Source organism: Schistocerca piceifrons, chromosome 11 (assembly GCF_021461385.2).
Source record: "Schistocerca piceifrons isolate TAMUIC-IGC-003096 chromosome 11, iqSchPice1.1, whole genome shotgun sequence".
NCBI classification, from domain to species: domain Eukaryota; kingdom Metazoa; phylum Arthropoda; class Insecta; order Orthoptera; family Acrididae; genus Schistocerca; species Schistocerca piceifrons.
The window spans coordinates 163,255,582-163,268,497 of record NC_060148.1 but is presented as its reverse complement, the minus strand read 5'-3'; the positions used below and the strand labels follow the sequence as shown (position 1 = coordinate 163,268,497).

At 44.9% G+C, this 12,916-nt stretch overlaps 1 non-coding gene across 1 annotated transcript; it reads right to left on the bottom strand.

The window, feature by feature from the left end:
* Positions 1-5,350: 5,350 nt before the first annotated feature.
* On the bottom strand, positions 5,351-5,424 carry Trnai-uau. Its single transcript has one exon. It is a non-coding gene; the product is annotated as a tRNA-Ile (tRNA).
* Between the last annotated feature and the right edge of the window lie 7,492 nt (positions 5,425-12,916).

Below are 12,916 nucleotides of genomic sequence, written 5' to 3'. Positions count from 1 at the left end.
GCGCTGAAAATCTCTGCATCACCTCAGTCATTGACTATTAGTTTAGTGGCCCAGCCCATTTTTTAATGGCTATTCAGGAATCGGCCCCATGCGACCAAGTCATTTGGGATATGTGCTACATACTGTCTCAAGGATCTGAATCTGACAGGCATCAATCCACGACTCCTTACAGCAGCTCCAACACCGTGGCAAGGAGGTGACCTTTCGTTGGGTACCTGGTCACATTGGATACAGAGCAACGACATGGTCGACAAAGCAGGCAACAAAGCATGTCAGGATGGTCCTGTCCACCAATGTCCCATCCCGTTGCACATCATCTCATTTTCTGACAGATGCATCATGTGTCAGTGGGAGAGTGCATGGTTGCAGGTGACAGAAAGCAAACTGAGGTCGCTAAAACTAAACACAAAAGCACGGCGGACCATTTCAGCCTCACCATTGAAAGGAGGTTCTGTGTAGCAGACTGTGCATCAGACATAGTTCTTTAACACATGGCTTCCTCCTACAGCAGGAGGATCTACCACTCTGTGAAGTTTGTGGTATGCCGCTTTCAGTTCAGCATATTGTGGCTATGTGTGTCCTATATACTGATATTAGGGCAGCCCTCAGTCTCGATGGAGATTTGCCCACCGTCCTTGCAGATACTGATTCCAGTGTTACAAGGGTGGTGAAATTTTGTCGACTGTCAGGCCTCACTCGTCAGTTGGTGGGGAAGGGAGGCAAACTTTAATACATTATAAACTGCTCCACATATGGGGCAGCCTTCGTCCCCACCCATGAGATTCCCATGCTGACTTTTCGTCAGGGTGCTGATGACCATGATGTCGAGCGCCCCTCACCTCAAATAATGATAATAATAATAATAATCATCATCATCATCTTTATGGTGTCCATATACACCTACTGGTCAAGGTAACGTAATATATGTGACCTGATGGCGTGTGTGAAGGAAGTGTTGACCATAATGTGTCGAACACTTAGGTTCTGTCATTCTGTCATGACCGGAACCTAACGTAATTTCATTAGATACCAAAACTGAGTAATCTTAAAGCCACTAAATATTGTCTCCAGAACAGTACATGTAAAAGCTAGAACGCTTTTATCGTAGCTGGATGTTTCAGTTTTTATATAGAAGCACCTGTCTGGACGAAACAAAAGAGTCGTTCCATAGAATTCGCCTTCAAAATATGATCGAAGTACCAGATAAGAGCCGCGCAGGATTAGCCGAGTGGTCTGTGGCGCTGCAGTCATGGACTGTACGGCTGGTCCCGGCGGAGGTTCGAGTCCTCCCTCGGGCATGGGTGTGTGTGTTTGTCCTTAGGATAATTTAGGTTAAGTAGTGTGTAAGCTTAGGGACTGATGACCTTAGCAGTTAAGTCCCATAAGATTTCACACACATTTGAACATTTTTGAACCAGATATGATTCCTTAGAAAAATTTAGTGTGTTAATGAGGAAGTACGCAGTAACAGATGTATTCGCCCTGGATGGGGTATGGTTTTGTAAGATAAGATACATATACCGTTCGCGCCAATTCCTAGTACAGTCTGCTAGTATAGTCTACAGGATGTCTTAAAAGCTATGGCACAACATCAAAGTGATATAACTAGACTTGTAATTAACTTGGAGAAAAAACCTAAAGTTGGTCTGACGCAATTCTACGTGAGGTAATGAATAAATGTTCTGCCTCTTCAGATGACAAGAGCAACGTAACTGGGAAAAAGTCTTTCTTTTTTGTTGCAGGGTTGTGTAGGACCACCACAAACGAATCGCACAATGGTTGGCGCCTCGGTTTATTGCAATACAGTCAGTCACCAAAAACGAGAGATACTTCGGGACTCGACACGGGAAACCACCATCTTCTCATATATCCATAAGAGAATGGCGCGGTAACTCCAAGTAATGAGCGAGAGTGCATTTCAACCACCATGTAAGCAATCCAAGGAGAAGTGACGAAAATACAGAGACAATTCGGCAGGTGTAATTCTTCATGCTTTCCCGGCGATCTGTTGTCATCTTGGATATTCGGGAATCCAGCCGGATGTTCGCGTCGTTCTCGCACGATATTTCAACAGCGTGCCTCGCTGTCTTCTTGCCATGATGTCTGTGTCTGTGATGTGTTGCTGGCCCAGTCGTTGCAGGAAATCCTCTGAGTTCCGGATGTGATGTGCACATTTACCCACATGTGGTGTCAACATCGTCTTCAGGTATTTCGCAGTAGGGTAAGTTGCTGCGCCAATATTGCTGACAATAGGTCTCAGTGGAACCCCATCCTTATGAACCTTGGGGAGTCCATAAAGTCTAGGTGGTGCTGGCGCTTTGGGACGCAGCTTCTTGATGACTTGTTCAGGCAGAGAGAAGTTAGATGAGTTCCTGCTACATCTGAACTCTTGCCATCCAAACATTCAGTTCACAATGGAAATGGAGAAGGATGGACTACTTCCTTTCTTGGATGTTCTGGTGAAGAGAAAGGCAGATGGCACATTTGGACACAGTGTGTACCGCAAACCTACGCACACTGACTTATACCTACAAGCCAGCAGTTGCCACCATCCAGCACAGAAGAATGGAGTGCTCAAAACACTGGTCCACAGAGCACAAACTCTGTCAGATACTGATAGTCTGGCCACAGAAATAGAACACTTACAATCAGTGTTCAGCAGGAATGGGTACTCCTCTAGAGATATCCGGAAGGCACTTCAACCTGCTAACTGGCCAAAGGATCAAGAAGAAGAACCAGAAGAGGCAAAGAAGATGGCATACCTGCCATATGCCGGACCTATATCTGCCAAGATCAGCAGGATTCTCCAGAAATATGACATCAAGAGCATATTTTGTCCACCCACCAAAATTGGGGCTGTGCTGGGGAATGTAAAAGATGACCTGGGGCTACGCAAGCCAGGTATTTACAACATACCATGCCAGTGTGGAATGTCATACATTGGCCAGACCACCAGAACTGTGAACATCAGGTGTAAAGAACACCAGAGACATACCAGACTCAGGCAGGCAACTAAATCAGCCATAGCAGAGCATTGTCTGGAACTTGGTCATTCAATGGATTACAATGACACCAAGATTGTGACACAGACCTCAAGATTTTGGGACAGTGTCATTAAAGAAGCCATTGAGATTAAGGTCACAGACAATCTAATCAACCGTGACTCGGGATACCAAATCAGCACTGCCTGGAATCCAGCACTTGAGCTTGTGAAAACTCAGCGCAGGACACTCCGGGATTCTACAAGAAATAGAAGTGGAGACCGAGAGAACAGCCGTGAGACAAGGTGTCTGACATTGGAGACCAGATCTGACACACCCCAGATCATGAACTCGACTTCAGAAGACGGCCAGGCCGGGCCCGGACGGCGGATAGCACACCAGCGACCAGAGAGCGACAATGTAGCCGCGTCTGACGGGCGCGGACCTCAGACGGAACACACGACGCGGCGTGGACCGATTAGGGAGCGCCCAGCACGAAACAGAAGTGGAAATCATAGTAACAGTCAGTAAATAGAGTACCCAACATCTCAGACCAGGTCTGACACACCTCAGACGATAACCACATCCGTTGAGGGCGGCCAGAACGGGCGCCGACGGCAGTCGGAACATCTGCGACTGGAGGGGTCCATTGAAGCTGAGTCTGGCGGGCGCGGACCACAGATGGAACACTCGACCCGGCGCGGACCGATTAGGGAACGCCCAGCTCCTCCCAGGCATAAATACTGGACTCGATCGAGCCAAGGACCAGTCTCAGGTAGCACCTGAAGAAGACAGCGAGGCACGCTGTTGAAATATCGTGCGAGAACGACGCGAACATCCGGCTGGATTCCCGAATATCCAAGATAACAATTCGGCAGGTTTTTCCATCCCTCCCAACATAACTCGGTTCTTAAGGCATCAAAAGAACCGCGAATCGCTCATGCGACAGTGCACCGATATTTCGAATATTTTAAGTATTAGGTCCCACGCCAAGAACGGATTCACTCTTATTTCGGTGACGAACTCTTGGGTGTACATTTTTTTTACCGTTTTCATTTACTTCATGCAAGCGCCATTACTCGCGGGATAGATAAAACTGCCAACTTTCCGCGGCGCTAGCAGCGACAATAAGACGCTGAGACAGCGACAAAGCTCTGTTGGGCTGGAGGAGGCGCAGAATTAACCGAAAAATCAACTCGGCTTCTGCATTACTACCATCTGAATTTGATTAATGTCTAAAATGTGTTCACTATCAGTACCTGCCATTATGAAAATATGATGCTGATTTCGTCATTTTGTACATCGCGTGCTGGCTTCCCAGTGACGTGGCGGAATATAAGCGTACGAGCGGGTTGGGAGTCATTCAGTGATATCTGTGTATCGTACGTAAAAATTTAATAATTTAAGCAATGCTGTTTGAGCGAGGTTTGCCGTCCACCGAGGATACACAGAGTGTGGGAAAGAGTTTGACACTGAAGCGTAGGATGGAGAGAGAGTACGAAACATAGGAATTTGAGTGTAGCAACTAAGGTTCGCAACTGCGCATTTTCGGCGCTAAAGGAACGTAATCGAAGTCTGACATGTGGCCGTTTTTGCTCAAAATGAAAGGTAATTCACAGGAAATGTATATGCACACACAGTCTTTGCATCAACCAGTCTTCACAATGAGGAAAAGAATTACTTAAAGCATCACATCCCCATGAATTTACTTAGCTGACTTACCACATCGCACTTCTTTAGAAATGAAAAGAATCACATGATCGTGTTCCACGTCTTAGAAGGGTCAAAGTAAATGACAAGTGAGCCACCACTTAATTAACGTGAGTATCTCGTAGAAAAAGTTGAAACTTACCACGGTTTTCATGCTGCCATAGCGCCGTAAACACTCGACTGCGAGCACTATTTCCTGTACTCTGTTCCCTTCGTCTGACGCTGTATTTCTGTCCTAACCTTTAGGTCAAATTGTTTTCTCGCGCCATGTATACGACAGACGTGACGCGACCGACCGATGGCCGAATACACTAAATCTTTGGTAGAGAGTGCTAAGAAACGGGACTTTGCGATGTCGGATATTTAAACGCGACGGAAAGCACACTTTACAAGAGGAAATAAAAATGACAACTTTTCGTTTTACATGGTCATTAAAAAATTGCGGTATTTTTTTAATATGTGGCGGGAATGTTAAGCAGACTACGGCAGAATTCCCAGATGGAAGACGCTACAGAAGTATTAGCGTGTCACCGACAGAGCACACGCGATCCGCTGGTCGAGTCGGAAACAGTGCCAAAAAATAAAATGATAATTAATCCAAACCCTCAGCTGCCGACAGGTATTGTTGATATACAGCTATGGTGGCAGCTGAAAACGTGTGCCCCGACCGGGACTCGAACCCAGGATCTCCTGCGTATATGGCAGATGCTCTCTCCACCTGAGCCACCGAGGACTGACGACAGCGCCACTGTCCGCAACTTATATTCGTAATGTTCCAAACAGATATTTGCCCATTCACTCATTACGCACGCCAGACTAAACTGACGAGTCCTGTAAGAGTTCGAGCAAACTGTGCACATTCGCACAGAAGAAGGTAAAGGGCCGGGTAGCCTTTAACTGTATGCAGATAGGTACCTGTTCTCGAAAGAACAGATACCATTGATAACCGTGCAGCTTCTCTAGAAACTTTTCACGGGAAGCGTGTTCTTTCGAGGACAGATACTATCTTCATATAGCCAAAAAATAAGTTCTGCACTGTCAGTTTTGTGCTTGTAAGCCAGAGAGTAAAAGACAATCTGACATAAAAAAATGGAAAAACAGTTCGTTTGGTAAGAAAATGTCTCAGAGCACTCAGCACTCAGTGTATTATTTCAGTAAGAAGAATATGAGGTCGGGCTCACTCGATTACAAAAAAAAAAAAAAAAAAACGGCTCTGAGCACTATGGGACTCAACATCTGAGATCATCAGCCCCCTAGAACTTAGAACTACTTAAACCTGACTAACCTAAGGACATCACACGCATCCATGCCCGAGGCAGGATTCGAACCTGCGACCGTAGCGGTCACGCAGTTCCAAACTAAAGCGCCTAGAACCGCACTGCCACACCGGCCGGCTCACTTGATTACAGAGGGAGCATATGTGTCACTGCAGAATCGTGTGTGAGTGGCGAGTGGTCGATATTATGACGTCACCACTGTGCATCAGCAACAGACGACAGCCGTGATGATGCGTTGATGAACTACGGTCGGAAAGATGCATCAGTGACACTCAGTAAGCTCCTGATTAGATAGCAAAGTGGTGTCAAGTGGAAACGCGGTCTAAATGTACAGGAATGTGAAATCACGGAGATGTCAAATGCCGGATGACTACGTATAAATGATTTACAATTGCAATGAGTCAGCTTTAGCAATTTGCAGGGATACGAGACAGAGTGACCACACAGTCTGAGCCGGGGGTGAGGCAGGTGGGGGACTGGCGGTCACTGGCAGGGTGGGGGGAGTCTGCTCCCCAGTCACTCCTGCGTCCGATGCCAGAGTTACTGCTCACGTGTGTGTGGGACCCGTACCAGACGGGAGCGTACTGAGCGTGTACAGAGAAGGGCAGCACCAACGGTCACAGGCCTGGTTAGTTCACGGCACGGGGTCAAGCAGACCGAGGAGCATCTGAACTGGCGAGTTCTGGAGAGCAGACGGCGCACCTGACAATGCGACATAAAAAAAAACAATAACAACTTGCCCTCTTCCATTGTCGCCACGACAGTTGCAACTCTCTTCTAATATGTGGCGAGAACATGTAAAAAACCATAGCGCCATTTTGCAATGGAAGCTGCCATAATAAGGAAAATGTGACAAGCAACAGCTTCAAGAAACATGAATAAGGCTATAGAAAAAGAATGTGTACACCACAGTGTTCTAAAAGAACGGCTACATGTCCGTCTTTGAGTGTTTTTCAAGTGTATTAAAGCTAGAGCCAGACGAAAAGTACGCTCTTTAAGTTCATTAACTTCCTAACACGACGGATCTTTTCGAGTGCTAAATGTATTTTCTTAGTAAGGCCAATAACAGAGCAAGCTCTATCGTTTAGAACACATTTAAACTTTATTAAGTAGCTCGATACTAGTTTAACAGGGATGAGCTTTCAGCACCGTTAATGATACATTTGCTTGCCGACGCCCAGAAGCACATGTGACAACAGTGGAGGTATCGCAATATTTGAATATGCTTAGCTCGAGTAACGCTAAAAAGCAGTAATAAATTTAAATATTCGCTGTAGCGTTTTAGGCAAAATTAGTTACTTAACATGTATTCACGTAAAACTAAGAGACGTCAGTTTTGTCTAAAGACAGGCTGTAGAGATCAGAATGTACAGCAGTAACTTACGTTTTGTTTTTGCCTTAGCGTTGAGAGAAATCAGAGGATTTCCAAGACATGGAAGGTAGGAGACGAGATACTGGCAGAAGTAAACCTGTGTGACCCGCCGTGAGTCGTGCTTCGGTAGCTCAGATGGTAGAGCATGTGCCCGCGAAAGGCAAAGGTCCCGAGTTCGAGTCTCGGTCGGGCACACGGTTTTAATCTGCCAGGAAGTTACTTTCCAAGACTTGTTTACATTTGAAGCACGAGGGAAGCAGCGTCGCAGACATCGACACCTTCTTTCGCAGCACGGCTGAAGGCAGCTGGTCCGGAAAGAGTCGGTGGAGGGATTCGTTCGAATCTTAATTTGTTACTCAAATTCAACTCGATAAGAATGCCGAGAGCAGGTGGGACAAAAATGTCGCTGCGAGAAACGCCGTCCCGAGTTGTAACGGAATGTTCGGCCCACACCTGTTTCCGCGGCATTTTGTAAATTGTTAGTTTACATTTTTCTGAAGAACTGAAAACCTGTGAACTGAGAAGAAATTTAATTACCATGAGTCGACGCAACATTTAGCTTCGGAGAGTGATCGATTATGGGAAATACTGTCGCTTATATCATTTTTCAGTGACGAATACGGTACCTACTTTCTGTTGGGATGTACGACGACTTTTGCGATTCGCTTGCCACGTCTGCGTACGAGTTTTAGCCGATGTTGCACGACAGTAAGTCGTTATCACTGCACGTGAAGAAACCGACGGTCGACCGTCACCTGACGTGTGTGAATGCACACGTGATAATTATTAAGCCAGAAGGTGACATTTTTTATATCTCCGCCGTTACTATAGCGACAGTTATTGAACTTTTTTTATACGTGGAGAGAGTGGATACATAATGAATATAGGCAAGTGTTACGCAAACACGACGCCACAAGCGGTTAGCGGAAACTAGTATCGTTTTCCAGTAAAGAATACGATACGTAATTTCATTTGGAAAAAAGGATGACTTTTGCGAGTTTGTCTGTGAAGAGACAACTCCAAATCTGGCTTTATACAAAGCTTAATCACAGTTGACGTGTGGCCCACCGACGTAATTTATTATTCACAAGCTTACTCGCTTATTACCGTGCTAAATGTGAAGTCTCACTGCTGTCTGCACATTTATTATCATTTCCTCCCGTTTTCATTTACACCAGAAGAGAGCCATTACTCGGGAGAGAATTAGACTGCCGACATTTCGGAGCGCTAGCAGCAGCAGCGACAAAGCTCTGTAGGCTGCAGCAGACGGAGAAATAACGGAAAGATAAATTCTACGTTACTGCGATCTGAAGGTGCGATTACATACATGTGTTCAGAGTGAATACAGTGTCATTATGCGAAAGCGAACATGATTTCACGATCCCGTGTAATCCGTGCTTACGTTCGAGAAGTATCGGAAGATAAGTCGCGACCTGTTTGGAAGTCACAAAATTATGTAAGTGTAACGTATGTGAAAAACTGGAAGAATTTAAACAGTGCTGCTTGAGCGAGGTTTGCCATCGAGTACCGGTAAAGACGCCTGACATGACGTGACAAGTGTGCTAACCGCATTCGAGTTCAGTGCTTATTCATTCGATAAAATCAAATGTGCTTCAAAACAGCAAAACGATGGACTGCTATGGTATCGATTCTTACTTTTAAAATACAGAAGGAAATCCGGCATCTGAAACTGCTCTTGGAGAATCGATATGAAAGTTTGATTAACTTGTACTCATGGCAGATAGTTTTATATTCTGACAGAATGTAACTTTTGCAGTGTTACTTGAAAATGGCCATAAGGCCGAAATTGCAATAGTAACAATAAATATTTTATACAGTCAACGGCGACTATGATGTCCTTTAAGCGATATGATAGTGTTTAGATGACGATCCAGAAGCGGTAAACGGAGATCGTTTTATGAAAAACACATTTCGTAGCCATATGTAGGAGTGTTAAAGTACGTTTCATATTCTCTTTGGCACAAGTAAAGAGAATATTAAAATATAGTTCCTTTTCCAGAACGGGAAGATATACAAAAAAATGTATTTTTCTCTTCACATTTCTCCTCCGTTCTACATTTATAAATGTGTACAAAAAGCTATCTGAATTCCTATTTCCATTACTTTATACAACGTCGTTCATGGTTGTGTGACAGAATGGTGTGCAGTACACGTACTATTCCGTTTTTGAACTATTTATTCCATTCTTGCATCTTGCTGCTTTATCATTGTCGAGCACTGCAAGACGCATACTGCCATCTGCCGGCCAACGGCTACACTGCGTCCTCCGTAACTCCTTTCGCAGTTCACGTCTTCCGAACACTAGGCGCCAACCGAACATGTCTTTTCACATCCCTGGTTCGGCGCGAATCACGCATTTTCATGAGACAAAACAGAACACTCGTACATTGATATCTGTTCTTGTGAGCGAGGACGGAAAGCCATAGCACATTGGAATGAAACAAGGTAAAATAAAATATCTGCGATCGGACAAGACTGCCACGTCAGAGAGACAGGCGACTGCGATCTCAAATCCGCCTCCACACAGCACCAGAGAGTATCGTATAACGCAGTCAGGCGGCGTGTATTAAACATTAGATAGCATTCGTTATCGAGCGAAATACGTACCACAAATATATCTTTGATTTACTTGTGAAAAGAATGGAAATAAATAAATCCTTTTTTTCATCTGTGTTTCCAACACTGAACGCAACATTTTTGGTCTCAGAAGAAAAAATAAATGATCTGAATCTTCTTGTTCGAGTTCGCTCCCAACGAAGTGTAACTTTCAGCAACTTAAAATAATACGTTGTACTATTTTTGTATTTAGTACTTCTGAAAACAAATCACCATTCGTGGCGTGGGGTAACAAGAGGCATAAGCAATTAGGTGCGACGCTGTAACAAGCGTTATCTGAATGGAGAGAGAGAAGCAGGCTTCAGAGAATGCGGTTGCGAGTCACGGGCTGGGAGCGACCGTCTGTGTGGCGCATCTCGAAACGGGAAATCTAAACTAAATCAACAGCAGCGGCACGCGAAGGGCGGACAAGTTCTGTTACGTAGGAAGAGTACCCAGAAATCTGGGCGGGGACATGGCACTTCGTGGATAGATTAAAATGCAACCATTACACTTGGTGCTGGCAGTACCGCGGCTGCTAACTCCGAATAATTTTCTTCAATGTCATCTATTGCCATCTATTAGGCAAACCAGAACATGTGGAATGTTTTTACTCCGAGTTTTTCTTAATACTTGTTACGTTGACGTCTAGTGTATTGTACTATATGTCGTAGTTATGTATTTGCTGCAGCTAACCGTAAGTAATCGGAACAGATAAAGCCAGGACTTGAAATGCATACGCCCCGTACGCTTTGTTTACGGGACCAGCTGTTGGCGGGGCAACACATCAGCTGTCGCCTCCCCTCCTCTCTTCAGCGCTGCCCCCTCTCCTCGCCAAGAACTGGCCAGCGGCCATCATTGTTCCTCAGCCAGTAAGAGCGCTCCGCGCGATGACGTATCTTATCACCATGTGCGCTGCCGACTCCAGCATCTCGACACGCGGAGCGTCCGAGTAGTTACAAAAACAAACCGCAAATTACTGCCCTATCCTCCGTGTGTGACAGACTACAATGCACTTAACAACATTTTATATAACTAACAGCTTTTTTAAAACTCTTATTCTAGATGATTAGCAGTTTCGAATTCATCGTTGTTTCTGGTACACGCTAGGCGCGTGATATTTGTCGCTACAGTAGCGGCCGGTCTCTCGCGGCTACACGCCGTCTCACGTGACCGCTGACTTGCCGGTACCTACTCCGCACCTACGTGTGCGCTGCGCGCTCGCTAACAGCTCCGAGCTGGTTTCTTTCATGCAGCCGGAAGACACGGCAAACAAAATTCATTCAAACATCCCAATAAATCTTAACATAAATATTAAGTAGGTGTGATTCATTGTTTAAATTCTTTTCCTTGTTTTGTTTCACATTAGCTGGATAAATTACACGAAGTTCTTAACGATTTACATTATTCTGCATACCTTAGTCTACAAATCTTATAAGTGAAGTTTCATTATTGCTTTGATTCATTGTATAAGCTACAAACTACAGCCCTAACACTCTTACACACCGAACTATGAGGACCTTTAACGTTATCTTCCTTGGACAAGGCCAGATATGGGCAAACCAACGCAATGCCACGGGTTTTTCACGCTACTGACGAGGCACAAACGACCAATCGTCCGGGCTGCCGTATATCGGTGGGCGATTGTTCCTTGGTTGCTACTCAGTTATTTTTGCTCTCCCCTTTTATTTTACTCTACCGCCGTGGTCATTGTTCTATCCTGTTATCCTCCTTCTGTCAATGAGGAGGCCTCTACAACATGGTAGGTACCCTCTTCCGACAGTACCGGTCTTTTAATCTTACCATCCATTCACACCGAGATATCGCTTCTCCCATGTTGCAGTCTCCCCCCCAAAATATCGGCCGATGATCCATTGTGAGACACGTACTTTGCCTCTAATTAGCCGGCGATGTAAGCGCTACGGGAACTGTGCCTAGTTGTCCTTTCAGTTCAATTTGTTATCGTCAGTTTTAAAACTAACACACACGCAGCCTAGCACCCAGCCCCAGGTGGCCAGTGTTACATGTTAACGTTGAGCGTTCTGGATACTTACCGCGTTATTATTATACATCATTGTGTTTTTATTTTCCTGTCAGTATATATCTTTGTGTTTAATTATGTCTATGCCAGCGCTAGTGATTTATATTTCATGATTTTCATTTTATGTATTGTTATGTACTGCGCGTACAAAAAGTGACGCTATTGATGCATGTATGCTATTCTAGCTTCAGAGCTATTTTTATTACTTGAACAGTCGACGTTTTCCTAGTACAGCAAGTCGCTAATAACGCCGCTGATACCTTTATTCCATGTGTCGCAGGAGACCCGTGTGCCTGCACTAATTCCTTATTAAGTCAGACGGACGCCCTGAGGCCCGCTGAACCACGGTATCGCAGGTAGCTCCAATGCACTGCCTACCCCTCAATTATTAGACAGGTTGCCTTAGCACTGCCCGCAGGTTGCTCCATTGCCCTGCAAATTATATAATCATCAATCCAAGTCTTCAGATTGCACTAATGCACTGCTGAACTTAATAGTCGAGTCACTCGCAGGTAGCTCATTCGCACCGCGAACTTGTACTTAGACACGTCACCGAATCCTAGGCTCCTCGGTTGACCACAAAACAATTCATACATCAATTACCGTGAGACAAATTTTCCGCACACTAGGCTTTTGGCACTCAACCACAAATGAACTGAGCCCCAGACGCTCTTTTATTAAATTTTATACAACGCCACTGTTGTTATACACACGCACACACTTTCTGTTGGATTCTACTGACGTAGTCCCTTATGCACTTCGTCAACCGACTAAAAAACAACATCCCCTGACGGATTTCGTATCCAATTTGGAAGTTTATGTTCGGGAAATATTCCCTTGATTTTATTTCTTGTCATTTATTATTACTTCATTGTCATGCTTTGTTACTATCAATTTATAGTTATGATTCATCTTTAGT